This window comes from Dasypus novemcinctus, chromosome 20 (assembly GCF_030445035.2).
Source record: "Dasypus novemcinctus isolate mDasNov1 chromosome 20, mDasNov1.1.hap2, whole genome shotgun sequence".
Lineage (NCBI taxonomy): Eukaryota > Metazoa > Chordata > Mammalia > Cingulata > Dasypodidae > Dasypus > Dasypus novemcinctus.
The window spans coordinates 48995440-49020741 of NC_080692.1; the positions used below are offsets into that span (position 1 = coordinate 48995440).

The 25302-nt window shown below is 43.7% G+C and overlaps 1 protein-coding gene across 23 annotated transcripts in view; it reads left to right on the forward strand.

Annotated features, from left to right (window-relative positions):
* The window catches only part of PPFIBP1 (PPFIA binding protein 1), a 213418-nt gene that overhangs the window by 33109 nt on the left and 155007 nt on the right, over positions 1-25302 (forward strand). The window contains exon 1 of one of the 23 annotated variants that reach the window (XM_058282952.2): positions 7023-7760. The exons of 21 other annotated variants lie outside the window; for them this stretch is intronic. The gene's annotated coding sequence lies outside the window, so the exon portion shown is untranslated. Of the gene's footprint in view, positions 1-7022; positions 7761-25302 lie in introns of those variants that run through there. One more of the 23 variants, XM_058282973.2, reaches the window with a different exon arrangement.

The following is a 25302-nucleotide window of genomic DNA, read 5'->3' on the forward strand; positions in this document are numbered from 1 at the left end:
GTCACGCGCCGTGCAATAAAGCTATTATTAACCAGTTCTTCCCTCCTTGCTGTTCCAGTCACCAGATCGCTCAGCCCCGTGAAGCTGTTTATTTCGTTTAAAACAATCGCTATATGAAAATCTGCGTTTTCTTTGGCAAAAAGATGTCCATTAGGAGGAAATGATCTAGATCGTAGGAGTACTCGCCACGGGGCTCCGATTCAGCATTTCTGCCAGTGACTGAGATTTCTGCGCAGAAGACAGTTTCACGCTCTTGTGGTTGGAAGCGGGAGAGGCAGCCGATGACAGTCAAGACCGTGAGGGTGATTCCTTCAGGCTGACACCGCGGAGGCTGAAACTCACGAGGCTGTGCGCGACGTGAAGCTGCATTTTAAAAGTCGCCTGCAGGTGGACACGACTTGGTTCCACGCAATTGAGCCCCGGCCACCTTAGTGCTGCTGCCACCAAAGCCAAGTTCACCTGAAGCCGGCAGCAGAATTCCCGCCAGGCTCCAGCTCCCTGGAGATAAGGGCCCTTTGTCCGAGAGGGGGACGCCCATCCGCCACACTGTGAACGCCACTCTCGCCATTTTAGGAGGGGTGCTGCCAAAGGGGAGCCCCCCAGGGCTGGGGTGTGGAGATGGGGTTACCAGAGGTCCTGTTGGGACAGGGTGAGGGCCTGGGGCTTGGATGTCCCGGAAGCTGAGGGAGACGGGGGCTGCTGCTGGGAACTCTTTACCGGAAACGGAACAGGCTTGTGGTTTTGACCCCGGGGATGGTTCTGGAGCCACTGGAGGCGGGGGCGAGATGGGGATGAGGGGGGGGCGAGAAGGGGGCGAGGCCGGGGCGGGCGGGCGTGACTCGGCGAGGAAGGCCCTTCCCAGGACAGGGTGGTGGTCGTCGGTGGCAGGACGTAAGGAGATGCTGCAGAGCATGCTTGGCTCTGCACCAGCGTTCCTGCGGAGGTATTGTCCCAGGTCGCCTTCCACGGGAAGATGCCCAGGTCCTGTAAAGTGGCAGCTCCCTCTAAAAATCATCTCATTCAGAGAGGGAGAGTGGCAGAATGAGGCAGCCCCTGCCTGTGGCACAGGTCAGAAAAGTACAGTAACTGCTTGTTTCTGATGCGGGCTGGAAGAGCTCTGGACATTTCTGTAACTGTGGCTTTTCTTTTCCTTCATTTTCTGGAGACCCTGCCAGGACTGTGGATTCCGTGTTCCTTTATTTGGTTCCCTCGTTGACTTGAGTGGGCTAAATAACAGTGATTATTATATGCAAAAAAGGTTGCAGCAGCGTTTTCCTGATGTGAAAGCTAAGCCTTGTTTTTCTCTTCTTGGCAGAAACTGGGCTTTTCTTGGGAGGAAATCATAAATCAGTATTGAAGGCAAAAGATATTTTGACCCAACTCTTCTCCTTTTCTCTGAGGAGTCACTTGGCTATGAAACAACACTGCTGAGATGAATGGTCGGGATTCAAGCCTTTTATTATCTGTTAGTGATCTTGTATTTTCATGGACTCAGATCCTTTTAACAAAGGCTATTTTTTGGTGGGGGAAAAACCCTATTTTTGTTATTTAATCCTGATCCTCTTTGCAAGTAATTATTCTCTTAAGCAAGTTGGGTACCATTTTACATAAAACTGTGAATATCTTAAACATAGCCTTATGGTCCAAAGAGACTGTGCATAGGGAAAAAAAACGATTATTTACTCATCAATGTTAAACTTAGATGTGATTTTTAGAGCTTAAATCATGAAGTTTAAGTTGAATTATAAGTAATAAGTGTAGAATATTTTGGAATTAGCTTTAGCCCGTTGAACAAAGCTGCTTCCTGCATACATCTGTTGCTTTGGAGTAAAGTCTTTTCTGGGAATAATAACATGCTGGTTTTGAGTCATTTTGTGGTTGATATGCTTGTTCCAAAATCTGCTGGAGAAATCAGAGGTCCAGTGTAGGATTTCTTATATGCCTTAACTATAGATGGCTAATCCTATTTCCCATGGCATCCTGAAGGTAGCAAATAGCAGTAATGTTCATTTCTGCGTGTTGATGATTTCTCTCTTCCCTACAGATTTCTCAATAGATTCCCTGTTTCGTTTGCTTTCTGATAATCCTGGAAGCTGAGAGTCGCTGTCAGTTAAGGGATCCCATCTATTCGAAGCTCTATTCCTTTTTTCCCTACAGTCAACTTTTTTCTTTTACGTAGCCTTATGGTAGTAGTCCATATGACTCTAATGAAACACATAAATGTTGAATAAAACACATATTGTATGAGACCTGAAGCTTTATCAGTATTTCTCTTCTTTGCCAAATGATATCGTTTTTTGCAGTGTGAAAACCAGTTTTGGGGTTTCACCAAACAGGAACTGTCATGGAAATAACCAGAAAATTGATACATGACCAGCTCTTGTAGTCTTAGCTTGCATTAGAAGTTTCAAAGATTTTGCGAGCGATTTGATGAGCTTAGGTTTGCAAGAGCTAGGGATTCAAAATGGTGTCTCATGTGTAGTCAGCGTGGCATCTCGTGCTTACGGCCTCTTTCTCCCAGGAGCTGACTTTTGTCTGCCTTAGGATTGGTATCAGCTACTGAGGGAACGGAAGGCTTTCTTTGTGCCTTGCTGGTGGCAGTCTAGATTTGTCGCTTTGTAGACTGGTGGCTCCTTGGAGGCCACATTTAGGTAAACACAACTCTAAAAACTTTTGGAATTCCTAGCAAAATCTTCTAAGCTTTCTATTTCAAATTCTTAGACTTACTGAGGGCTCATAAATTAATACATGTGGGCCAGCACACCAATGCAGAAGATTATCTTATATTCCTGTGGTATGCATATTTAGAGCAAGAGGGAGTGAGAGGAATTATGAATCTTAAAGTCTCAACAGAGATCACCATCTTTCTCCCAAAAACAACTTGAAATAGGACTTACTGCCATGATTAAGTGGCTTGGATTTTAATTTCAAAATCTGAAATTGCATTAAGAGTCCTTGTATTTGATAATCCTCCATGACTGGCTTCATTATGCAATTTAGGAAAAAGAAGAGGATGTCTCCCTTAGAAATCTCTTCATAACTTGAGTCATTTTTAAATAATTAATGAAGGGGAAAAAAAATTCTTTCCTCCAGCTCACTGTTTTTCTGCAAAACTCGTTTTCAGGAGTGACATCCGTTATGGTAACAGTACTTGCTTTTGTACAAGTAAAGGTAATAATCTGAAAAAAAAAAATGAGAAGGTGTTCACCAGGAGCGTAAAAGGTGGACGGAATGATATTTAATATAGATGTTTACATGGTGACAGTTGTTACTTAAATGAGCTCTCATGGAAATGAGCCTCTGTGCCTTGCGTTCTTTTGCCTTCAGTCAGATCATAAAGTTTCCAGTGCTGTAGACATAGTACCTCTGTCTGTCTGTCTTTGTGCCCCGCTATGGGTTTTATATGAGAAATAAGTGATACAGAGTTTTTGGAGACAAACCTGGAACTACTGGAATGTGAACTGCCTTCTTATATTTCCAGACATCTAGGAAATTTCTCTCTTCCCTACAGATTTTTCAATAGATTCCCTGTATTTTTACTCTCTGATAATCCTGGAAGCTGAGAATCGCTGTCATTTTAGGGATCCCATCTTATTTGAAGCTCTATTCCTTTCTTTCCTACAGTGAGCTTTTCTTCCACATAGCCTTTCAGTAGTCCATATGAGTTTAGGGACTTTGAATGTATAAAGTACACATGGCTCTAGACGTTTAGCAATGCAGTGAGTGTGTGTGAGTGGAAATGGGCTCTTGAAATATTTTGGAGTAAAATTATTAGGTATTTTATAGTTTACATATGCTCCCTTAGCATTCTCATATACTCTGTTTTTCATACCCTTTTCTTTTTCCTAAAGATCTTCTGGTTCTTTCAAAGATTGTTTGTTTAGAACCTATAACCATAATTTTAAACAAACAGGCCTACTTCCAGTATTAAGGCATATAACCAAGCATTGAGAATGCTCATTTTCATTTTTTCTTCTCCCCTCCTCTCTTTCCAGAATGGGAGTACAGAAAAGAGAATATATGTAATTATATAGGATGTTATACACACAATAGCCTATATGAGTCAAGAAATGTCTTACTCATTTATTTTGGTTGGGAAAAAGAATTTCAGTATTCTTGCATCCCCTGCTCTGCCCCCCATTCCCCCCTCCTCCTGCTCCCAACCCACACAGACATGCTGCTCAGCTTGACCATAGGTTCATCTTCTTCCAAAGAAAAGCAAGGAGGAGCATGTTCGAGTGTAGTGCACAGCCTCTGTTGGGAAGTTGTGCTATTGCAAAGTCTTGCCAGCATCACTGGAGCAAGGCTAAATTTTCTTAGCCATTAACCTATATTTCCTGGAAATAATTCATATCCATAACTGATTTTTAAGCATCAAGTATGTGTGAAATTCTCATTAGTGCTAAATACTAATAACTGTCTTTATTACCTTAGCTTCTTTATTTAAAACAACAAAACTTTTCAACTGTAGGATTTTCTCATACTTACTGAGGTTTGAGAAATGCTATGGTTCAAGGGAAAAAGTCAGTCGCAATAACACACTACCAGGACTCTCTGTTATTTTGCAATTGGATCATGGAGATACCTATGGTATTTGAAAACCTAATTATAGTTATACCTCATGGCATAATTATAAGTTCCTCTCCTTCCAGACACGAAAATGAAATGGTGACATTTCTGTGCATATACACAGCACCAGTGTGGAACAAACCCTGCTATTTCCCTACATGAAAAATAAATGTAATTGTGCTAGGTTGACATTCTCTAGAGGACACAGTCAAAGAGATGGTAACATTATTTATTCTTCCCCCTCAGAAAACAAAACACTATAATTGTCATTTAAGCTAGAATATAGAATGGGAGTGGCTGAGGCTCTCCTTAATGATAAAGTCTATGCAATGTTTCATCTGCAGAGAGAATTTGTGTTGGTGGGTAGGTATTATACATGGAAAACTTTATGCATTTGAATGTTTTCAAAATTTACACCCAGAAGTTTGTCCTTACATAAAATATACTGTTGCTCTTTCATGATTGAAACTCCAAGGTTTTTCTTTTATTCTCAAGTAGAAGTCATAATCCTGCATTTTAAATTCAAATAATTGGTTGGTTTAGGTCTTGACTGAAAAACTCAAGAGGAATATAACAAATGGTGGATTTGTCTAAGGAGAGATCAGTTCACAAAGCCTCAAGAATGAATTAATACAAAATAAGTCTGTCTCTTTTGGTGGCTTGGATTTGGTGTCCTTTGCAGTAAAACCTTGTGAATTCTGTCCATTTGGATTTTGGTATTTCAGCTCGATTATTACCTTTGAGAGAGACCTGCCGAGGGCAGAGGGTGGGGAATGGCTCAGGCTAACAAAATGATTTTCGTCCAATAATGAGCAAATGCTGAGACATTTTTAGCTGTTCCTTGGAGCAGGCCTGGCGGCATCCGAGCTCTCTCTGTCTGTCCCCTGCTGTGCCAGGGCTTGACTTAGGTCAGAATAACTGCAGGGGGCGGGCATCGTGAACCCTATTTTATTTTGGCTGCGTAAACTGAGGCTGTGAGCTGGGAACTTGCACGTTAGACCTGCGTACCCTGGAAAACTAACTTAACAGGCTATGTACCTGACTTTTCTTATGAATGAGAATAAGTAAAGTTGGAGAACAGAAGCTCACCAAGAGCCAACTCTTGGTAGATTTGGTGATTTGAACTTCAGTTCTTCGTTTATGGGTAAACTCTGCCAGCCTCCTTGTCCTGTGAACCCTCTGATGGCTTCTCACCTCCTCAGAATGAAATCAAATCCAGAGTCTTTAAAATGACACCGAGGTCCAGTGCACCGTCCCCTGCCCGCAGCCTCTGTGACCGCACCTCCTCAACTCTGCTCCGGACGCAGTGGCCTCCGTGCTGTCCTGTGGCTCTCCACCCGGCGGGCATTTGCACGTGCCGCCCTCCTCCAGAGGGTGCGTGGCTCGCACGTTTCTCCCAGGACTGTGTCTGATGGTACATGTCAGAGCGACCTTCCCTAAGCAGCTCTGAAAGACACCTGCCCTTCCCCTTCGTGCCCCCTCGCCTTACCCTGCCGTCTTCTCTCCATAATGTTGCCACTATCTGTTATTTTCACTTGTTTATTTTTTGCTGTTTCTAGGCTGGGACTTTGTTTTGTTTATGGCTATATCCCTAGCAACTGGAAGAACGTCTGGCATTTAGGAGATGCTTCATAAATGTGTTGAATAGGAGAAATAAATGGGGATGTGTGTTTGAAAATGCATGGTATCTTGTAGCCTTCTTAGCAGTGTATCAGGAATTGTATTCCAATGTATGGATGCTTTGTAATTTTAAAAAATTATTAAGACTTTTGATAATGTAAATTGTTTTCTTCCCCCCCTTGGTAGAAATTGTTGAGGCCTCATGGACCTGTATGATTTATTAACCTCTTTGTCCTTCGTATGGGAGTTGGCTTTAGTTTTTTTTCCTGTTGCCTTTAAATTACAGAGCCAGTTATTTGCTAAATGCTGTTGTATTGTCCTCCCTCCATTTTCTCCATCAGTATTCCTGATTCCTATTACTACTAACTAGGCCAGTCTTTTTAAGAGTCATAATCGTTCCATGTTTTCAGAAATAGTACAGTAAGTGGACTTTTTAGCCTGCTGAAGCTGATTTAATTCCGATTCTTCCAGCTCTTGTATGCTTGGGGGTAAGGTAACTTCTGAGCCCCAGCTTCGTTGGTTATAAAGATGGTTATAGCAATATCCACCTAGCAGAGTTATTTGGGGCTTTAATTGAAATAACCCATGTCAAAGCAGTACCAGTTCATTCTTACCTTTGAAAAATAACTTCCGGGTGGACTGGGAGACTTGGGTCAGTTTTTTTTCACCTCAGGGTATAAAGGAACGTGGTAGGCAGAATTCCAAAGACGCCCCCTGAGGTTCCCGCCCCTGGTTATTTAATCAGTCACTAATCCATGCACTGCTTGAAGGAACTTTACCAATCAGCTGCCTTTAAAATGGGGAGATTATTCTGAAATTCCCCGGCTGGGCCCAGTGTCATCCTGTGAGTCATCGCGTTCAGCAGTGGGGGGACGCGATGGGGGGTGAGGCAGGAGGTCAGCGTCTCCGCGCAGCGCGGGCCTGGCCCGCTGGCTCCCGCGGCTGGCGGTGGAGGCGGCGGCGGCAGCCAAGGATGACAGGCGGCCCTTGGGAACAGCCCCCCACCGGGAGCCGGCCAGCAGCGGAGGGGCGGCCCGGAGAGGGGCCGAGCTGCCTCCTCGCACAGCCGCCCCAGGCTGCCCGGCCCGGCCTCCGCCTGCAGCCCGTGGGGTACGGTGGGGTTTGCAGCGCTGCCTGGGTGGCAAGAGAGAACCGAGGCGTGAGCACGGGGAGTAAGAGAGGCGTTGGCACGGCGGCCGTGGCCTCTGATCCTTGGGAGCCGCGGTGCTTCCGAATCAGCCCTGCCTCTTCGAGTGTCTTCCGCCCTGGGGGCTTATCTGCTCAAAGACTGCAAACTTCCCTGGAAACGGTGACCAGGGCCCTCCTGCCATCAGCGCGGGAGACAGAGGGACGCCAGGGCCTCTGACAGCCCCGCCCTGCCCGTCAGCAGCGTTTCCAGCCCAGCGCCCCCGTGACGAACGTGCTGTGTACCCTGGGCTTGGATCCTCCTTGGCCGTGGATGTCCACCTTTCCAGGACGTGAGTTTTGGCTTCTGGCAGAACTTCAGAGCAGCGTGAACTCTGGACCTGAAGAATGTCCCCAGACACCTTCTGGAAGCCCTGGATTTTCGAGTAACTATTTCCTTAGATCCCTTTCTTTGTTCACCCTGAACGGTTTCCGTCAATTAAAGTTGCTGCATTTGGGTCTTAAGAGAATGAGAAACTTGCGGTTGGTGGCTGGCAGGGCCGCTCCCGGGCCGCGCATGCGCGGGGGGCTTCTGCGCCGCCTGTGTGCCGCGCCCGCGCCTTTGGGACGGCTCCGGCATGTGAGGTCTGCCGCCGTCACACCTCCAGCGTAATTACCTTAGTATTTTTAGTAACATGCATGTAAAATATTTCCACAAATGGCTCTTTTCGTCCAGGCAGTGATTTCTGTTAAAACTCATAAATTACCGGGGCCATGCGTGCTCATTGTAACATTCAGTAATATCAAATGTATCAAAAAGATGTAAATATTTCCCCTCCTTTAGCCCTCACACCTTTCCCAATTCTTACCCGTGATTAGCACAAATAAAAAATTGTTGGAATAGCCTCCCAGCAGACACACACACACGCATATCCACAAGTTTCACAAAACTGCTCTCATACTGTCATTTTGCTTAGCAGCTTCCTTTTTCCCCCTTAACGTCTCATTGTGCTGGATTGAGTCATTTGTGGACCCCAGAAAATCCTGTTCGTGAGGTGAGGCCGTTCCTGTGCCTGTACCCCCTTTGTAGACGGGACCTTTTGGCTGGGTTGTGGGACCCGGGTGGACCTTAGCCCTTTTGCTGGAGTCCTGTGTAAACGGAGGAGGCAGGGAAGGGGGCCGCCATGTTACCCCCCCCCTGGGAGAAGAGCCCCGGATCGCCAGCGGCTGCTGATAGACAGAAAAGAGCCTCTAGAGACGGGAGGAGAGGCTCGGCCAGGGCGGGCATCGGGGAGCTCAGAGGCACAGAGGAGGCCCCCGGGAGGCGGGCCCGCGGGGCGGCTCATAACTGAAGAGGCTGCTGGGAGAGACGAGCCCGCCGCCACGCGCCCTGCCACGGGCCACCGCCTCAGCTGGGCTCGAGAGGGCGCGTCTTCAGACGCCGCCGCGCGCGGGACCGCCTCAGCTGAGGAGGAGAGGAGGCGTCTCACACGACGCTGCCCGTGCGCCACCGCCTCAGCTGAGCTCCAGAGGAAGCGTGTTCAGACGCCGCCGCCATGCGCGCGACCGCCTCAGCTGAGGAGGAGAGGAAGCGTCTCAGACGACGCTGCCCGTGCGCCACCGCCTCAGCTGAGCTGCGGAGGAAGCGTGTTCAGACGCCGCCGCCACGCGTGGGACCACCTCAGCTGAGGAGGAGAGGAAGCGTCCTCAGACGACGGTGCCCGTGCGCCACCGCCTCAGCTGAGCGCGAGAGGAAGCGTCTTGAGACGCCGCCGCCAAGCACGTGACCTCCTCAGCTGAGCTCCAGAGGGCGTCTCTGATGATGCCTTGATTTAGACTTTCTTACAGCCATGGAACTATAAGCTTTTTTTTTTTTTTAAGATTTATTTAAATAAATTTCCCCCCATTCCCTCCATTGTCTGCTCTTTGTAGCCATTCGCTGTGTGTTCTGTGTCTTCTCATTAGGCTGCTCAAGGTACTGATCCTGGGGCCTTCTGGAGTGGGAGCGAGGCTATCATTCTCTTGCGCCACCTCAGCTCCCTGGTCTGCTGCGTCTCTTATTATCCCTCCTCTGTGTCTCTTTTTGTTGCATCATCTTGCTGCATCAGCCCTCCGCGTTGGCCAGTGCTCCTGCGCAGGGCAGCACCCCGCATGGGCCGGCACCCGGCATGGGCCGCAGCTCATGTGGGCAGCAGCTCATGTGGGCAGCTCACCGCTCAGGCCAGCTTGCCTTCACCAGGAGGCCCTGGGCGTCGAGCCCTGCACCTCCTGTAAGGTAGACCAATTGCTCGAACCACATCCGCTTCCCAAACTGTAAACTTTTACCATGAGAAATACCCATTATAAAAGCCATCCTATTTCTGTTATTTTGTTTGGCAGCCTTTAGCAAACTAGACATGAAAACATATTTCTCTGTCTATATAGCTCTCATGTTTTATAAGACTATACAGTGTTGCATTGGATGGGTATACTGTTTTTATTTACATTTACGTGGTTTCCAATTATTCATAATTCCTAAAATGTTGCAGTGAGCATTGAAGTACATGTACTGTTCTCGTAGGGTAGTCTTAGGAGTGGAGTTGCTAGGCAACAAGATATGTATATTTAGAATGATAATACTGCTAAACTGTCATTCAAAAAAGTGTATCAATTTACACTCCTACCCATGATTTAATAGATGTTTTGGAAGGATATCCAAGAAACTTTTTAATAGTAGTTGATTCCAGGTAGAAGAATCTGGTATCTCGGGGATAGATAGGGGAGGGAAGGAGACTTACTTTTTATATCAGGTCCTTTATAATTTTAAAATTTTGTGCCATGGCATGCATTATCTATTCAGAGAAGAGAAGAACCTTTCTATTCTTTTCTGTTAAGCTTACTGTTTTCCTATACCTTCCCAAATACTGTATATCATCAGTCTTTTTAGTACCTGAAATAAAGTATCTCATTTTAATTTTACTTTTTTTATTATTCCAAACTATTTTGTTCTTTATTACGTACACATATGAATCCATAATTAGTACATAGTATTGGTCTTTGTTAGTGTTTTATTCAAACTTATAAAAATGTAGTGCTAATTTCTTGCCTATGTATTTGTAGTTCCTTTTACATATGTCACTTATTCTACAGTATATTCTCAGAGTGAAATTTTAAGAAATACTTCCTCACCCCTTACATAATAAAAGCATTCTCTTATATAATATTTCCTTTTAATAGTTTTAGAGTTTTGTTTTCTGCATTTTAGTCTTTGAGCCCCTTGGAATTTGTTTTTAAGTATAAGGTATGGCAGGATTCTAATTATATTTCCTCATATGGAGAGCCAATTACCCTGAATTCATTTTTGAATAGGATATCACTTCCTTCCTGACTTGCGATGTCATTTCTACCGTATACCAAGTTCCCACAAATTCATGGGCATGTTTCTTGACAATATATTCTATTTCACATAACTAATGCAGCAATACCAAATAATTTAATAATCATAGCTTTATGAGGGTATCATATTAACTAAACATGGTAATTTTATCCTTTCCTAATTCTCATACCACTTTTTCTTTCGTTTTACTGCATGAGTTTGAACCTCCATTAAGAACCATGATTAGTAGCAGAGGTATAGTGGAATCTGTATTTTTCCTGCCTTTAAATAAAAGAAGGCTTCTAAAAATTCAACAATAATAATATATGCTATGAATTTGCATAGGACATGTTTCCATTTTATTATTCTTTTTCCTCATGAAAATTCTTGGTATAATTTCTGGGCTTCTTTTTAAGGCTTTCCCACATTCTTAGTATTTTTAGAATGAATTTTTCTACTGTATTACGAGTCTGCTGAAAGCCTTCTTTATTCTAGGAATTCATAGCATTTTTAATGCATGTGAATTTTCTGATGTCTAATGTGGTGTGACTTTTGGCTAGAAGCTTTTCCACATTAACTACACTGATGGCACTTTTCACCTATATGGATTCTCGCATGTAAAGCAAGAGTTGAGATCTGAGTAAAGGCTTTTCCACAGTCATCACAACCCTGAGGCTTCTCAGCTGTATAACTTCTCAACCCCCTTAGTACCGGGAGGGGTAGGCAACATTCTCCCTAATCTCTGACCTAGAGCTCTCACCCTTGCAGAGCAACAAGTTGGCAGCCTGGACTGCCCTAATTCATGTGGAACAGACCTATGGGGTGTTGACCTTGCCCTCCCTAACCTTTGGAGAATATCTTCCACCCTCTTCAACTGCCAGGGCAAGCTCACCTTCTGTACACGTGGATGGGGTTCTTCTCAGTCCAAGGAGATATCTTAATTAGAGATCTCAGTTTCCATGATTTTCCTCTTAAAGCTGTTTTCCCTTCCATATTTCCCCTACATGTCCCTTTTAGTCCAAGCTGACTGGTTTTGTTCATACAGCTCTCAAAAAGCTTGTTGGTTTAGCATGCAAGAAGCAGGGATCTAAGTCATTAGATAGTAAGACTTTCCACAAGTCTTTCCTAGATAACTGCATTTTCAATCCTGATTTACAAGTTCCAAGTTTAGGTAAGCCCTCAAATGGGGCACTATCATCTGGGGACTTGATTTCCAGAGGCTTAGAATTTCTGGAATCAGTTTCTGGTTTCATTGTGCCCAACATCAGTCCTCAGCTTCTCTCTCTCATTTAGCATTTCACTATAAGCTGCAAGGAGAAGCCAAGCTGCAGTCTCTGAGTTTACATTGGAAAGTTCTTCAGCTGAATGCCGAGGCTTGCCGTTTTCAAATTCTGTCTTCCATAAAACATCAGGAGTCAATTTTGCTAAGTTCTCTGCAACTTTAAAACACAGATCGCCTTTCCTTCAGTTTCCAATAATAGTTTCATCATTTACTTCTAAGGCTTCATGAAAGGTCTCTTTAGCATCCGTGTTCCTATTAACAGTCTCTTCAAAGCAATCTAGGCCTTTCCCATCAAGCATCTCCCAATTCCTCTAAAAAATGCCCCTTACCCATTGATAAAACCATTCCAGCATTTTGTTAATGGCAAATGGACTTCCCCACTCCTGTTACCAAATTCTGTATTAGTTAGCTGAAGGGGTGCTGATGCAAAGTAACAGAAATTGTTGGCATTTATAAAGGGTATTTATTTGGGGTAGAAGCTTACAGTCACAAGGCCATTAAGCGTTAACTTACTTCCCTCACTAAAGTCTTTTGCTACATGTTGAAGCAGAATGGCTGCCGGTCTCTGAGGATTCAGCCTTCCTCTTCCTTCCAAGGCTCTGGGTCTCCAGCTCCTTTGATTCTCAGCTATTAGGGCTCTGGCTCTTTAGCTCCAAACCATCAGGAGAAAGGCTCAACTCTCTCCCCAGGACTCCAGTGTCCAAACCTAATTCTTTATGTTCTCCTTTGTGTATTTACTTCCATGTACGGGTCTGTTTTATCCCCACCAAGGCAGAGGGGACTCGACCCTGCATGCCCTAATGACGTCACATAAAAACCCTTAATCTTGATTTAATAAAGTAAAAGTGACACCTCTGAATCTAGCACAATCTAATACGCCCAGAGGAACAGATCAGTTTACAAACACAATCCAATATTTTTTTTTGTAATTCATAAACAATATCAAATTGCTGCAGTAAGCATGATGCAAATTCCTTCAAAGTGAATTTACATTGGTAGAAGTGTTATTTTGAGGAAATAGTATCTCTGAGGTCAGGGAAAATATTTTACTAACTTTCTTACATTTTCTACCCTCATCTTAAGTCTGTGCTGTTGCAGATGTAACTTTACGCACAAGCCCTTTGTTGTGCCATTTCTTCTGCCTTTTTTTTTTTTTTAAATTTGTTTATTTATTTCTCCCCCCTCCCTCCATTTTCTGCTCTCTGTGTCCATTAGCTATGTGTTCTTTCTTTTGTGTCTGCTTGTATTCTCATTAGGGGGCTCTGGAAACCAATCCTGGGACCTTCTGGAGTGGGAGAGAGGTGATCATTCTCTTGCACCTCAGTTCCCTGGTCTGCTGCATCTCTTATTATTTCTCCTCTGTGTCTCTTTTTGTTGCGTCATCTTGCTGCATCAGCTTTCTGCATGGGCCAGCACTCCTGCGTGGGCAGCACTCCACTTGGGCCAGCTCATCACATGGGCTAGCTTGCCTTCAGCAGAAGGCCCTGGGTATTGAACCCTGGACCTCCTATCTGGTAGACGGGAACCCAATTGCTTGAGCCACATCCATTTCCCTCCGGCTTCTTAATATCCTATGTTTCTTCTCGATAATATCTCCTTTGTATTTATTCCATCATTCATGGCTCTTTTTTTTTGCCCTAAAGATTTATTTTCCCCCTCCCCCACCCCCACCCTGCTGTTTTTGCTGTCTCTTGTTCATTCTCTGTATGATCTTCTGTATCTCTCTTTTTTGTCCTATCTTCTCATCTTTCTCCTCTAGGATTCAGAGGGATTTCATCCTGGGAACCTCTGATGTGGAGAGAGGTTCCCTGCCAATTGTGCCACCTCAGTTCCTGGTCTCTGCTGTGCTTTACCTTGACTCCCCTTCGTCTCTCTTTTGTTGCGTCATCATCTTGCTGTGTGACTCACTTGTGCGGGCACTGGCTCACTATGTGGGCACTCACGTGGGCATTTGGCTCACCGTACGGGCACTCGCCTCACTCTGTGGGCACTGGCTCACAATGCTGGTATGCTTTCTCTTATTTTTTTTGCACTAGGAGGCCCCGGGGATAGAACCTGGGTCCTCCCATATGGTAGGCAGAGGCCTTATGACTTGAGCCATATCTGCTTCCCTTTTCATGGCTCTTTTTGCTAGATCACATCCAGTTTGATGACTTTAAACTAGGAAATAGGCAAGAGATACAGCACCTGAGTTATGCTGGGACAAAAACAATACCCCATAAATCAACCCTGGAACCTTCAGGCTTCTGAAGGATAAAAAAGTTGCAGCTTCCAAAGATGCGCAAGTAAGGTGGCCTGAGGACCCCAAAGCCAAACTCCATCATTTACATTTCTTTCTTTGATTATCAGGAAGGTTGCTTTAGGCTTCGTTTCATTAAAGCTTAATTAAAAATATTATACAAATACTTTCTCAATGTAAAAACACCTCAAGATAAAGGTAGTGTCTACCATTACTATTCTCAGAGCTGCCATGCTTTCATTTGGGGAGTGATCTGATAGAATTTTTCTCAGCATTAACTATGTCGTTTTATGTATGTGTTTTTAAACATACATGAACTTAATACGCAGCCCCAGAGCATCATGCCTGGGCGAGCTGGTCATAAATACTTCATTGTCATTTTACATGTGATTGGTGTGTGAGATGCTGGGAACTTACTGAACTTTGAAACTGGTCTCCTTTCTTCTTCCAAACTAGAGATCATGTGTTTAGTCCTCTACATATAAGAACAAAGAATGAGTGTACCTTTTATCTCCAAAACGTATTTAAGGATATTCCAAGGGAAGTCAAGTGTGCAGTTTAAAAATAGGCTTATTTAGCAATCACATGGCTCATGGCACAAAAGTATAATTCTCTGAACTTAAATTTTTATCAGGTCTGGTCTTGTTTTCACTGTTATTAAAAAAAGAGGATCTATTCTAGTTGATTTCTAGGAATTGAGTAACAGGGAGTTGGAGATACACTAAAGGTAAACTTTTGCACGACTAACTTTCCCTTTTGTACCAATTATACTGTTTTCACTTTCCTCCTAAAGTCTCCCAGTTCTTCTCCCACTTAGCCTTCTTGTGTGCATTTTATGTTTTTATATGGATGACATTATCAAGTTCCAGCCAGAAAATGTCCATGGAACACCTTTTTATCTTGCCCTCCAGCTCTCTCCTGTCTCCTTCACTCCGTCTTCCTGAATCTGCTCTTGGTTCTGATGCCTCCTCCTCATTCTCCAGGGCCTCCGGCCCCTGCTGACGCCCTGTCAAGGCCAGGCACTGGCCCATCTGCTCACGCGGTCCCATGAGCACCCTGGGACAGTCTCTCTGTCTCATCTTGTGCCACGACTGCCTGGGACCTCTGCCTCTGGGCTTTAGGTCACTTGCTAGGCAAATGACAAACACTGCATTCCTCTGATTATTCATCTCCTGTTGACTTCCTAACCCATTTCCTTTAATGATGTAACTACAATTTTATTTTTCATATGGTTTTCAAGCCCTCTCCTACAATCTGCACTTCCTCCCTGAGGGTGATGTCATTTTCTTTTATTGAGAAGGTCTAGGTGAGGAGCCACTGCAAGGCTCTGGGGGCCGTGGAAGTGTCTGGCGAGCCAGTGGGTGGGATCGGAACCTACCTCAGAGCTCGGGCCTTGTCTGAGCGGCTGAGCAGCGATTGTTGTCTTGAGGAAGCTGGGTCAAGGGTAGCCGGATCTTTTGTTTTCTCTAGAAAGACGAAATCTCTGGTTTTCTAGGTGAAGTCTCTTCCATTTCCAAATGTTGGAACCTGACGCCTCTTTTGAAACACCAAGGGAACATGCCTGGCAACTAGTTGTCTGATTCTAGAGCTTCACTTACATTTTTCCCCACATACTTTTTCTCTGTTTTCATTTATCATCATTTCCTTGTCATTAGTTTTCCTTCCTCTTGGTTGTTCAGTTGTTTCCTCTTCACTGCCTTTTGGCTGCATAAAAACAGTTGTCCCCTTTCCTAAACAAGCAATGGAAAACTCTTGCTTCAGTGGTGTTGCCCATATCTCCAACGTCCCATCTTCTTTTTGTTCTTTTGTATTAGATTGGTTGAACAAGGTGGTCTGCGTTCATTGCCTCAACCTCTCAAATCTGTCTTTTGTCTTCATGACTTCTCTGCAGCTCTCTCATTCTTTGGGTCCTGTGATTGTACTAATTTCCATTTATTTTCACTAGCTGCTCTTGCTACACCTAAACATTATTTCATCAAGATTTTCTCATTGGCCTTTCTACACTTTGCCTGTTGGGTCTGATGACCTGCCGGGTATATTCCGCTGGTACAACAAACTCATCATGTTGAAATGGGATTCATTGTATCACCTCTTTCCCAACCCCAGTTCTTCTGACTGGTTTTTCCTTTAATAGTACCACTATTTTTGGAAAATAAAATTTTTTGAAGTATATTATTATTATATGAACATATGTAAGTAATAAGTGTGTAGTAAAAGTTGTGAATTTACAAAACAAATATGCATCACCTCATACAGGGCTCCCATACGTCACCTCACCACTAACATTGCATCGTTGTGAAACATTTGTTAAAACTATGGAAGAGCATCATCAGAAAAATACTACTAACTATAGCCCATATATTTACATTTGGTATATTTTTCCCCCATCCCACCTGTGGCAGTTTGAAATTATTTTATGAATCTCAAAAAGAGAAAGACGTTGGTGTGGGCTGGTCCACTCCTGTGGGTGTGAGACCTTTTTTCAAATGGACTATGTCAGTGTGGCGTGACTCAGGTTGAGTCTCTGTCCTCTTTCTGTGTCGGATAAATGAAGACACACCAAAAAAAGGAACTCTGCCATTTTTGATAATGCCATGTGACAGAAAGGAGAGATTCAAGTGGCTGAGGCCCTGGGGAGAGATGAGCCATTTGCCTTATATTAATAGCTTGTAGCTGAAATCGGGGAGAAAGCAGGGCAGCCAAGACTGAGAGAAGAGACCAGGTAAGAGACAAGCCCTGTACCTGGTTTCCCTCAGCGGAGTCTGAGGGAACCTTCTCCTGTTTTCCTGTTAACCATCCTCCACCACTGGCTTGCCTGTGATATGCAGCCCCATGCTTTGTACAGTCCATTCAAAATGCACATGCAGTGGCTCTCATTTTCATCACAGAGCTGGGGTGTCATCACCTCAGTCAATTTTAGGATGTTTTCATTACTCTAAAACCACTATTTTTAAACTGTAGTAACATTGCAAAGAACCAGAAATGGGTTGGCATTCATAAAAGGAATTTATTATTGGTAAAAGCTTACAATTCCAAGGCCTTGAAAAGTCCAAATCAAGGCAGCATAAGAGGTGCTTTCTCACCAAAGTCAGCTACTGTTGTCCTGTTGTCCGGGCACGTGGCAAAGCAGGGTGGCCGCCCACCTCTGCCGAGGGCTCAGCCTTCCCCTCTGGGCTCACCCCTCGGAGCCCAGCTTCTGGTGCTCACCTGTAAGCAACCAGGCTTGGGGCTTTTCTTCCAGGGCCTTCTCCATCACTCTCAGCTGCGCTGCTTTCTTCCCAAGTTCAGCTGTAAGCTGTCAGGTATGTAGTAGGCCTTGAGCTGGTCCTTGGGCGCAGCTCTTGGGAACTTCATGCTTAAGCAGTCTTCTAGTCCTCTCACATGGCAGGATCAAAAATGGTGGCTTCCTTTTCCTCTGTGTGTTTCTGTGTCTCCATTTATATCAGAACCAGTGAGTCACACCTCACTGACACAGTCCAATCAAAAGCCCTAAATCGATTTTATCAAGTAATCTAATCCAAGGACCCTCAACTAAATTTAATGCAATCAAAGGTATCACACCCACAGGTATAGATAAGTTCAAAAGCATAATCTTTTGGGGATTCATAAAACAATTTCAAACTGCCACAAACATACATAGCTTACTTTTTTTAAAAAAAGCTTTTTATTTTGAAGTACTTTCAGATTTACAGTACAGTTAAAAAAAAACTCATAAAGAGAACTCCAGCCTAGCCCTACCCCCCAAATACCCAGATTGACTGATTTTTACTTTTTGCCACAATTGCCGTATTTCTTTCCCTCCCTCCCTCCCTTCATTCTTTGAACATCTGAGTGTAGTTTATATACATCATGCTTCTTGAACACTTAGCACTACCATGTACCTTTCCTAAGAAAACGAATATTCAGTTATGTAACCATCTTAAGTTCAGTTATCAAGTTTAAGCACTTTAGCATTGATATAAAGCTTGTATATAAAGTTTACTAAGCTATAGTCCCATTTTTCCATGTGTCAGAATAATATCCCTTTGAGCCTCTTCTCTTCTCTTGTTAGATCCCATCCAGGATCATTTTTTGCATTTAATTGTCAATTGTCTCTGTAGTTGCTCTTTCTGATTCTTTTTTGTTTTTTTTAATTGTGGGAACATATATATAACAAACTTTCCCACTTGAAACACTTCCAAGCATATAATTGAATAGGATTAAGCACAGTCACAGTATTGTGGTACCCTCACCACTGTCCATTAATTAAACTTTCCAATCTCCTCACACAGGAACCCTCACCCATTATACCCCTAGCAACCCATACTTTATGCTCTCTCTCTGTGAGCATGCATATTCTCTGATATTTTCTTTATAGTTATGATGGTGCTTAAATTTAACATCCTAATCCATAACAATCTCATCTGCTTTGACACAACTTAACTTCAGTTATATGCACAATCTTTGTTCCTATAACCCCCACCTTTATAGAGTTCTTGTTGCAAATGACATGTTTATATATTATGAGTTCAAAACCACTGATTTATCATTACATTTTATGCATTGGCTTTTTAGATCCTGTAAGAAGTACAAAGGGAAGTTACAAACCAAAAATACAATAACACTGGCATTTATATTTACCCAGGTTGCTACCCTCACTGGGAATATTTAGTCCTTTATTCAGCTTCAGTCTCTTGCCTACTGTCCTTTCCTTTCCACCTGCAGAACTCTCTTTATTGTCTCTTGTAGGGCTGCTCTAGTGGTTTTGAACTCTCTCAGCTTTTGTTTTGTTTATGGGAATGTCTTAATATTTCCCTCATTTTTGAAAAACAGTTTTGCCAAATATATGGAATTCTTGGTTGGCAGTTTTTTTTTGCTTTCATCACTTTAAATGTGTCATTCCACTGCCGTCTTGCTACCATGGTTTTTGCTAAGAAATTGGCATTTAATTTTATCGCGGCTCCCTTGTACATGACAGGTTGCTTCTCTTTTGTGGCTTTCAGAATTCCCTATCTTTGGCATTTGCCAGTTTGATTATAATGTATTGTGGCAAGGGCCTATTGGATTTATCTTGTTCTGGGGTTTGTTGAGCATCTTGGATATGTATATTCATGTCCTTCTTTAAATTTGGAGACTTTTCAGCCATTAGTTCTCTTCCATTCTCTCTGCCCCTCTCCCTCTCCTCCTGGAACTCTCACAGTGCTTATACTGTTCCGCTTGATGGTGTCCCACAGGTTCCTCAGCTCTCTTCACTTTCCTTCTCTCTTCCTTCTGCTCCTCAGACTGAATGATTTTAATTGTCTTATCGTCAAGTTTTCTGGTTTTTTCTTCTGCCAGCTGACATCTTCTCATGAACCAATCTAGGGAATTTTTTATTTCTTTTACTATGGTTTTCAGTTGTTTGGTTCCTTTCTATAATTTCCATCTCTCTGTTGATGCTCTCTCTGTGTTCATCTACTGTTTTCCTGATTTTCTTTAGTTCTTTGTCCATGTTTTCCCTTAGCCATTTGAGCGTATTTAGGGCCAATTTTTAAAAAGTCTTTGTTTCTTTTGCCCCTGGGCGGATCCTCCTCACTGGTGGTCTATAATGTTTTAATCTTCTCCTTTGCCTGGGCTGTCACCTCCTATTTCTTTGTGAGTTTTGTGACCTTGTGTGGAAACCTGGACATTTTGATATTTTAATGTGTTGTTATTGAAATTTAGACTCTGAGACATCTATTCCATATGTTTGTGTATATCTAATATTATGACAGAGCATTCCTTGATTGCTAGAGGCTAACAACAGCTTTCCCAGTCCTTGCAGACTGACCTGGCAGGGCTGTCCTTCAGGCTGGTCTATACTGGGAGTTTAGAGAACAGCTCCAGGCCAAAGCATAGGGCCCTCCCCGATCCTTTCTGCGTAGTTGTTCTGTCCTGGGTAAGTTCATATGGTCCTGGGAATCCCCCGTTTTGCACATTTCCAGATGCCCCCTTTTCCCTCGGAAATAGTTTCCTCAGGGTCCTGAGCAGCGCACTGCATGCTCCTGGCAGCATGACTTGACTTCTCCCACAGTTCTGTACCAGAGCCCTGTGAGTTGCCTTCAGCGTGTGGGGCAGGGTTTGGTCAGCAAACCTCTCAGGCCACCACGAGACTTTGGTACGTGCACAAGGGTTGCTCTGCTTGCTCCAGAAACGGGGCAGGGAACCCGCACAGGGAGCCGGGCTGGCTCTGTGCGGAGCTAACAGGGAAAGGCGCCACCCAGGACACCACGAGGTCCCATGGCTTTTAAGTGGCCTTTTCCTTGATTCAGCACCTGTCCTGTAACTTCAGTCCTTCACCTGTTTTCTGGAGCTTCTGTCCCTTCTTGGTTGTCAAAGCTTCTGGGGGTTGGGTCTTGAATGGGGCGGGGCCATAACTTGTGTTAATGAAACTTTAACCGTTTTTAAGGGTGCAGTTCAGTGCATTAATTACATTTATAGTTTCGAATGGCACCATTACTTTCTCAATCATTCAGGTCCAAAAGTTTGGCATCATCTTTGAGTTATTTTCCACCTTTTCCAACCAGTGAGCCATATTTCTACTTCCAAAGTATGGTTGGTATCCATAGCTTCCTTTCAAGGCCTTTGACTTCTGAAGTACGTCCCGGTGGTTTCCTTGTCCCCCTTTCCCACGCATCCATCTTAGTCCATGTAAAACACACCTCTGACCACGCTCCAGACCTCAGGGCTCTCGTTCACCTGAGGAATCTAGTCCCGCCCCCTACTTGATGTCAAGTGTCCTCAGGGGCCAGTCCATTGAAGCTCTCCGTCCGACTCCGTTGCCCGCCGTGCATCCTGCAGCAGGCCAGATGCCTCTATCCCTTTTCCATCAACACTCGCTGTACTTTAGTCCCAGCACTCCTAGTTCTTCTGTCTGGAATTTTTTTTTTTTTTTTTGAGATACCAGGATCCGAAGATTGACCCTGAGACCTCATGCGTGAGAAGCTGTCACTCAACCACTGAGCCACATTGGCTCCCCTGAATTGTTTTTTGTTTGTTTGTTTTGCTTGTTGTTTGTTTTTGTTGTTGTTTAGGAGGCACCGGAACTGGACCTGGGATGTGGGAAGCAGGCGCTCAGCTGCTTGAGCCACATCCACTCCCCCTGTGTGTGGAATTCTCGTTCTTCTTGCTTCTTGCATCCCTTTGTTCGGCCTGTTGAAATCTACGTGTTTTTCAGACTTTCATCTTACCTGTGGTTTTGCTCTTAAATAACCCTGCATAACTACTCTTCACTGTAAGTTATTTTTCCTATGTGATTTTTCATAGCCTGTTCTCTGTCCCTCTCTTGTGACATGTATAGCATTATGTTTTATCACATTAGAAATTATTAGTATGCCTCTCCTCTTTCCTTATGAAGTATAAACTTTTTTTTCCAGAAAGTGACTTTTTCTTTTATTGTTTACCCTCTGTAGCACATAGCACAGCTGTAGGTGCTGAATAAATATTTTAAATGGAAACTTCCAGAAATTTTTTTAAACGAGCAGATTAGAATTTGTGAAGTTTCATGTTTGGCACATGGTGGGAAGTTAAAAAAAAAATTCTTTGCCTCTCATTTGAATGCTTCATAAACAGCCAAGAGGGTTAGTTTCTGGACTGTTTTCAAGGAGAGTTGATTCTGCCTGCCATTTACAAAGTATGGAAGATGTATTATCACACAGCAGGAGCAGCTTTTGTTCAGAGTGCCATTATAAAGAAAATTGGCAAAAATTCAAGTGAGGCAAAAGCCTTCAGGGTACAACTGAATTTAGAATAGTCATTTGGAGGGGGCAGGGAGGAAAGAGATAGTACCTCAAAGTTCAGCATGAGTTTGGAAAAGGATATTTTCTTTTATCAAGGATCTTAAGGACTAAAAATGAACAAGGATGACAACTTTCTAAAGAGCTCACTGTATGCCATTAAATGCTTACTGAATTACCTGATTTAATTCTCACATAGTAGGTGTGTGGGCTTGATACTCTCATTATCCCCATGGCTTAGTTTTTTTTAGATTTTATTTATTTTATTTCTCTCCCCTCCCCCCACCGCCCCAGTTCTCTGTGTCTATTTGCTGCGTGTTCTTTTGTCTGCTTCTGTTGTTGTCAGCGGCACGGGAATCCGTGTCTCTTTTTGTTGCGTCATCTTGCTGCGTCAGCTCTCCATGTGTGTGGTGCCATTCCTGGGCAGGCTGCACTTTCTTTCGCGCTGGGCAGCTCTCCTTACGGGGCGCTCTCCTTGCGCGTGGGGCTCCCCTACGCGGGGGACACCCTGCGTGGCACGGCACTCCTTGCGTGCATCAGCACTGCACAGGGGCCAGCTCCACACGGGTCAAGGAGGCCCGGGGTTTGAACCACGGACCTCCCATGTGGTAGACGGACGCACTAACCACTGGGCCAAGTCCGCTTCCCTCCATGGTCTTATAGTTAAAATTATATTCTAAAATATTTATGGAGGAAATGCTGTGATTCCCGGGCTTTGCTTCACGGTGCTAAAGAGTGGGGGTGGGTGAGGATGCCTGAAGAGCTCTTGGCCAAGAGCAATTGCTGATTATTGAATCTGGCTGTTGGGTGTGTGGTACTGCATTGTACTAATCTGTGTCTGTTCATGCTTGAAGTTTTCCATAATAAACATTTTTGGAAAAAATGAGCTGGTAAATTCAACTTACAGTATATTTTTAAGACCAGTGGAAGTAAATGTGCTTAGGATGCTGATTCAAAGCCAAGATAAGATTTATATCCCCTTATCATTTTGGAGAAACTCCGGATACGTACATTTTTTAAGGCATTGGGAAAATTGTAAAATTTCCCTCTAATCTAGCTTTTATTTCTTCTTGGGGCACTGAATAAATTCTCAGTGGCCTCAAAAAGCCAAAGCCTATCTTTATTTATGAAGGACGGTCCTTGGGTTCTGATGGGAAAGAGGGATCATCAGTTAATGCTGCCAGGCAGCTAAGCAACCCAAGCAGCAGTAGCAGCAAAAGTTAATTTTTCATGTGTTTAGTCGCAGGAGGTTTTGTTTTTAATTTCAGAAAGCATGTCTCTATAATCTTTTTGTTGATCGTTTAAAATCCAGGTTCACATGGGAAAATTGTTCTTCTAGTTCTGCCATGATGGACTTGTTTGACAGCTCGCTTAACCACCGGTTTCTGTAAAACAGGAGGCTGCCAACACGGCACCCTTCTTTGTCAGGTCGTCCCCTGCAGCTTGCAAGCTGTGCGCGGGTGAGGGGTGGTGGTGGATGGCCCTCATGCTTTGGAAGCAGACAGACTTGAGGCTGTCCCCGGGGTGGCTTGCACCGTGGTGACCTCTCTGCGGCCTGCAGCGAGTCGTGGCCTTCTTCCTGATGGGCTGCTCTTCTGCGTAGGTGCTCTCCAGTGCGTTTGTCAGGGCCATGTTTTCAGGGACACTTGTGACTGATGAAGCTCAGCGGTTCACAGACCCAGGCCTCTTCTGGACCCCCAGCCCTCTTTTTCCCATCTGCACTATGTGCACACACTCTGCTTCCACGGGCATTTCAGCCTCGGTGTGGCCAGAATTTAACTATCAAAATTTTATTATCTAGCAAAAGGTGGTATACCCATGCTATGGAGTATTGTTCAGCTGTCAGAAGACATGAAGTCCTGATGCACAGGACAACATGGTGAACCTTGAGGACGTTACGCTGAGTGAAAAAGCCAGACGCTGAAGGGCAAATATTGTGCGATCGCACTAGTATGAAACAAATATAATGAGCAAACTCATGGAGATGACGTCTAGAATACGGGTCACCAGAAGCTAGAGTGAGGGGAGAGAATGGGGAGCCAAAGCTTAATTTGTGCAGAATTTGTGATAAGGCTACTGTAAATGTTTGGAATGGATAGTGGTGATAGTAGTATGTTATTGTGAGGGTAATTAACAGCACTGATATGCGGATGTAATTGTGGTTGACAGGGAAAGTTTAGAGTCGTGTATGTCACTAGAAGAAAACGCTGGAGGACAGAACTTGGGCCTGTTAGCACATTGGACCCTGTTGTGGACGATGAATGTGGTCAGTAGTACAAATATAAGAATGTTCTTCTGTGAAGTAGAACAAATGTACGTCACTATTACACAGAGTTAGTAATAGGGTGGCATATGGGCCTACAGTGAACGGTAATAATTTACTCTTCCATCAGTTGTAGCAAAGGTACCCATGCTAAGTGTAGTTTAGCAGGGGATAAGGGGTGGGTTTTTTCTTTTTGGAGCATTGAAAATGTCCTAAAATTGTGGTGATGAAAGCACACCTCTGATTACACTGAAGGCCATCAATGTTACACTTTGGATGGACTGTATGGTGTGCAGATAAAACGGCTTTAAACAAAGAAACAAACAAATGTTGTTATCTGCCCCAGGTCAGAATGCGTTGCTATGGAATCATCATTGACTTCTGCCCTTTCACTCCCTGAATAAATCTACTAGTGCTTTCCTCAACCTTCCTCTTCCCTCCATTCTCACTGCTAGTTCAGGCCTTCAACAATGTAATTGCATCCTCTGCCTCTAAAATGCATGCTCCGATGTTGTCTCCAGAATGATCTTTTGGGAATGCACATTTGATTATGTTTTTCTCTTGTTTAAAGCCTTCGGACAGTGGTCTCTAAAATTTTGATCAAACTGCTGCTGTCATTGAATTTGTGATCATCTCCTTCAGATAGGTATATTAATTTACTTATAAAATATACATTATAGTACTAATACATTAGCTATTAGGAACATAAAAGTATAAATTAAAATGGCAGGATAAATAATGTTGGGAGTGAGTGTAGCTCAGCAGCTGAGGCCGGCTTCCCACGAACAAGGTCCCAGATTCAATCTCTTGCCCTGGTATCTGCCAAAAAAAAAAAAAAAAAGTTTAAAAATAATTTAATATTTATAATGGTACAAAAATTGGTAAATGTTCTCTCCAGTTTTTTTTTTTACTTTTTTTTGTGAGTTAATAATTTTAGTAAGAGCAATGTGATTGCATATGCTTCTTTAAAAATTTGATTGCCACTTTTTCATTTGTTCATCTTAAGTTCTGTTTCCGTGTTTAATTTATTGAAGTTGTGCCATCATCAAAAAAGTTAATTTATAAGTACAAGCAGAGCCAGAGGGGCAAATGGGAGACTGAGCTACCCCTGCTCTG